The sequence below is a fragment of the Myotis brandtii genome, unplaced genomic scaffold (assembly GCF_000412655.1).
Source record: "Myotis brandtii unplaced genomic scaffold, ASM41265v1 scaffold420, whole genome shotgun sequence".
NCBI lineage: Eukaryota > Metazoa > Chordata > Mammalia > Chiroptera > Vespertilionidae > Myotis > Myotis brandtii.
The window spans coordinates 1,117,018-1,122,646 of NW_005366109.1; the positions used below are offsets into that span (position 1 = coordinate 1,117,018).

General features: G+C 38.2%; 1 protein-coding gene across 1 annotated transcript in view; it reads left to right on the forward strand.

Moving 5' to 3' along the window:
* ZFAND3 (zinc finger, AN1-type domain 3) overlaps positions 1-5,629 on the forward strand; it is a 242,705-nt gene that overhangs the window by 143,461 nt on the left and 93,615 nt on the right. The window lies entirely within an intron of this gene.

The window sequence follows — 5,629 nt, forward strand, 5'->3', positions numbered from 1 at the left end:
TGAGGAACTGTATTTAAAGGGCCAGAAGGTTGAGAACCACTGTCTAAGGCAGTGATGGCGAACCTATGACACGCTTGTCAGAGGTGACACGCGAACTCATTTTTTTTGGTTGATTTTTCTTTGTTAAATGGCATTTAAATATATAAAATAAATATCAAAAATATAAGTCTTTGTTTTACTATGGTTGCAAATATCAAAAAATTTCTATATGTGACACGGCACCAGAGTTAAGTTAGGGTTTTTCAAAATGCTGACACGCCGAGCTCAAAAGGTTCGCCATCACTGCTTTAGAGTGTGTCTGTCTACTTTCTCACATGCAAGAACACACAACATGGGAGGGCTTCAATAACTTCAAGTTTCCTCCTGCTATGCTTAGAATAAAACCCAGATTCCTTACACAGTTGCTCTGTCCTAACTTCCTCTCTCCTCTCACACACTCCCTGTCAGCCACACTGGCATCCTTGCTGTTTCTCAGATACACCAAGCATGTTCTTACCTCAAGGTTTTGTTATTTGCTGTTCTTTCTGCCTGGAATGCTCTTACTCCACACTTGCATGGCTTGCTCCTTCTCTCTTTCAGATTCCTTTCAAATGCCATCTCCTCTGGGAAGCCTTCCATGACTGCACTCACTATGGAGCTCTTGCCCTACTGTCTTTCTGTCTGTGACCGTTTTCTTTGTTTAAGCAAAATTTTTATTACAGAAAAGCTCTCTGCAGCAGGGAGGGGACCTGAACTGATTGCCCCTTTTTCTTCATTCTTGACATTATCTTATATATTTATTTGACTTTTGTCTATCCTCCTTATGAGACCATGAGTTTCAATAAGGCAGGGATGTTTATCTCTTTTGTTCACTGTTGTAACCCCAGTACAAACAGTAGGTGCTCAATAGATATTTTCTTTTCTTTTTTAAAAAAATATATTTTATTGATTTTTTACAGAGAGGAAGGGAGAGGGATAGAGAGTCAGAAACATCAATGAGAGAGAATCATCAACCAGCTGCCTCCTACACACCCCCTACTGGGGATGTGCCCGCCGCAACCAAGCATGCCCTTGACCGGAATCGAGCCTGGGACCCTTGAGTCCGCAGGCCGACGCTCTATCCACTGAGCCAAACCGGTTAGGGGGGATCTGTTCTTTTTAACTCTGCAGAGGATTCTAAACTGCAGCAAGTGTTGGGAACCACCAATCTAGGGAACTTGCCCCTGATTTAGGAACCTTGGATTGAAACCTTACTTCTGTCACTAACTGGGCTTTGAATGTTTCTAGGCAATTGACTGAGATAATAACATTGTGGGGTTCATAGAACTTAGGTATTTGAAGGGAGGAGGTGGTTTCTATTACTCTTCTGTAAGTCCTTAGTGATAGAATACCATTATCATATATATGATTTGGAAATTTATTGTCCACTCAATCTTTATTGATTTTATTTTTTAAAAATATATTTATTATTGATTTGAGAGAGGAAGAGAGAGGAAAAGAGAGATAGAAACATCAATGATGAGAGAGAATTATTGATTGGCTGCCTCCTGCACACCCCCTTCTGGGGATCAAGTCCGCAAAACAGGCATGTGCTCTTGACCAGAATCAAACTGGAACCCTTCAGTTTGCAGGCCGACACTCTATCCCAGTGATGGCGAACCTTTTGAGCTCGGCGTGTCAGCATTTTGAAAAACCCTAACTTAACTCTGGTGCCGTGTCACATATAGAAATTTTTTGATATTTTCAACCATAGTAAAACAAAGACATATTTTTGATATTTATTTTATATATTTAAATGCCATTTAACAAAGAAAAATCAACCAAAAAAATTAGTTCGCATGTCACCTCTGACACGCGTGTCATAAGTTCGCCATCACTGCTCTATCCACTGAGCTAAACCACTAGGGCTGTCCACTTAATCTTTATAATGCTGTAACCATAGTTGTGTCCTTTAGGACACAACTATAACTTACAGTGTGTTGAAAATTATGTTATGACATAGCAGTTTTTGCCTTTTAAAAGCTTTAGTTAACAGATTGAAATTTGGTATTTCAAATTTCATGAATATCTAGAAATTCTTGGAATGTTCTGTCTACTAACTTTGAAAAGATTACCAGAGAACTAATATTTATCTAAATTTATAAACCATGATACTAGGTAAAATTGAGAATATAAAAGTAAAGAAGGCCATAGTCCCTGTCCTCAAAGAATTTACTATTTAGCAGGGGGAATGAAATATATTTGTTATTAAAGACAATAACTATTAAAGAAGAGTATTGGTTTGCTGGAGAAAGTGGTGTTGAAGACATTCTAGACAGAGTAGAGTGAGATATGGAGGAAAGCCATGTGGATTTCTACAATGGCAAGTGACTCCCTTAGGGCCATGTATGGAGGACAAGGCTGGAAAGGTAGACTATGGCCAAGTTATAAAGCTTGAATGTTCAGCTAAGATATTGGATATTGGACAGTATTTAGGTTTTTGAGCAGAGAAAGTACTATTATAGTTCTTTTGAAGAAATAATCTGGCAATATTATAAATGAGAAGGATTATACTAGAATCACATTGCAGAGAGACTTTTAAAATACTGTAACTTTGATTTAGAGACTCAGGGGAAGGTGTAGAAATTGTTTTAAGAGAAGAAAAAGATGAAAATTGTACTGGTAATGTTATTGGCAATAGGTTTTGTTTTGTTTTTAAAAATCTATTTAGGGTCATTTACTTATTGAGGAGCTAATGAAAGCTATGGCCCTTCGTCTCAGAAAAATATACACCATTCTTTTATACCCAATTTTGAATAAAAAGTTTTTAAAGCTCACTATGGACATTAGATTAAGAACTCCTTATCTGTGGAAAGGGGTTGGAGCTGGTCAGGATCTCATCTGATGGAACTTACCTGATTGGACCCACACATACACCAGAGTCAGGCCACAAGAAACCAACTTCAGCACCCAAAATGCACGTGAGACTGAGGTGATAATAGCTACCATTTACTGAGTGCTTTATGTACAAGACATTGTGCTATATGTGTTGCATATTTCCTCTTTTATTTCTCATGACAACCAGTGAAATAGATACTATCATTATCCCCATTCTATAGATAGGGAAACAGGCACAGTGAGATCAAGTAATTTGCCTGTGATCATTTACACTTAAGTACATATCAGAAACAGGACTCAAATTCAGGCATGCGGCTTCAGAGAGAAATGTTAGCTCACATTTATATAGTGTTTGCTCCATTCTAAGCACTCTTCTAAGCTCTTTACATGTACTAATATTTTATTTTCACAATACCCTGTGTGGTAGGTACTCTTATTCTCTCCTATTTTACAGATGCGAAAGTTGGAGCACAGAGAGGTTCAGTAACTTCTGTCCAAAGTTACAGAGCTCCTGCTTTGCAGTGTAGTTCACATTCCAACCCACTAATTTGTCTTCAGAGTCTGTGCTTTCAACCACTATAACATATTACCTCACTATCCTGAAAATGCTACAGACTGTAAACTGACAAGAGACATTTGGAGACATCACAAGATTTTTTACTTTAATAAATGATGTCATTGGTTTGGGTATTCATTTGCTGAGAGCCCACTTGGTTAAGTGCTAGGAATAGAAATGAGTAAGATTAGATCTCTACCCACAGGAAGTCACCTTTTCAGATACATATGCCTCTTCCTGAGTTTCTGGCTTGTTCTTCCAAACAGGTGCATAAGAATTTTGGGGTAAGAAGGAGGCAGCAACAGGAGCAGTGGTTTGTCATTTACAGAAGCTTTCTCAGGTGGCTTTTGCTACCTCACCGAGGTTGAAAACTGCTAGAATGAAGAGATATGTGTCTGGATTGTAGGTGGGGGATATAGGGATGGGGAAAGTAAGGGAGGTTTGTTAAAGCTGTCAGTACTGTCAGGGTGGATACATTATAAGTGAAAGTGATTGCCAAGTAGTAGTGAAGACTCAGGAGAGATTAGACAGCCTGATCCATTGACACCTTGCAACTTTCTTTAGCTATGACCTACCTAGGAGAAGAAAGATGCAGAAAGAAGCAGTATGGGATTACTTATGTTGATCTTTTTGTATCCTTAGGAACCAGAATTTCTTAGCTTCCTCCCCTAAAGAGTTATGGAGAAATAGAGGGTGTACAGCAGTTATAGATCAGTCGTTACTGTGTGTTAAACGGGAAGTACTTTGTCTTTGGGGCTTGTTGAAAGGTTTTATTCCTAATAATCAAGAGAATGAGTATTGCTTACATCTGCTTTCTGCTTCTCACTGTTAAATGAATATGTAAACAAAAAGGTTGTAAGAGTTGGTACATTAATGCTGTTTGAAAAGTCTGCAGCTAGAATAAGAACTATTGACAAGAGTGTGTAAAATACAAACTTTTATCCAAAAGAATTAAAATACCTGACTGAAAGTCAAATAAAACAGATATTCAAATTATGTTTTTGTCTGAACAACACACACATTTCTTCCTCTCCCATTTTGTGTGTCTGAAGAAGAGTTCATTGGATGTTAGCCATTAGAAACATTTTCAAAAAACAATGTAAAAAAAATGCAAATAGTGACTAAAAATTGTCACAGCATTTAATTGCTGTAATAATGGTAATAGCTAGCACTAGAGTACTCATCAAGGACTGTTTCAAATACTTTATCTGTATTAGCCTACTTTATAATTACCCTTTAAGGTAAGTACTATCATCATATCTGTTTCACAGACATGGAAATGGAGGCACAGGATGATTCAGTATCTTGCCCAAGATTACAGAGCAGCCCTGCTCTCTGGCACCACATCATAGCTGTCTGTCTGTCTGTCTGTCTGTCTCTATAGTGATTTATACTATAAAGGATGTTGCATGCAAATGAAAACAACAGAGGGGAGGGATGTTGTACAGATACTTACAAAGAACAAAATTACATTTCTACTTTTGCTACTACTTATTTACTATAGACCTAATTTCTAGGTTTTTCATAGAGGAGATAAAGTGTGATTTTTTTAAACCTGTGTTTATTGAATCAACTATTGGGGATAATGTCAGGTTGTAGATAGAACACTGGAACAAATTGTTGTTTTGTTATTTTTGAATGATGGGCAGAGTATTGGTTACATGAAGTCAGAATCTTACCAGATTGGACTTAAAAAATGAAAAAATGCCCCTTTCTTTATAAAAGAAAGCTCCTATAAATGAGTTTTCCTGTTGTCATGCTCTTGAGGGCCTAGCATTTCTACTTATGACCTGTTTGGGAGCCTTACGATATGAATGCTTATCTAGGTTTCTCCCCCCCCACTCCTAGGCCCACTACATATTGGATGGAAATTGAGGTGTTGGAGGAGAGTCAAATGGTCTGTTTCTTTCTAAGCAGGAGAGGAAGAGAACTGCTTACTAGGGAAGAGGAATGGGAAGAAACAGTTTTCAAATATTCTGATCTAGCAGTTAGAGAAGGCCCACCTCATACAGAACACTCTCCTAAGTTCTATAGAGGCAAATCTATCTTATCTAATAAAAGAGAAACATGCAAATTGACCATACCTCTGCTACACCCACCAGCCACACCCACCAGCCAATCAGGAGCAAGTATGCAAATAAACCCAACCAAGATGGCAGCAGCCACGGAGCTGGAGCCAACAGGAGGCTTGGGTTGCCCCTGGCGATGGAGGAAACC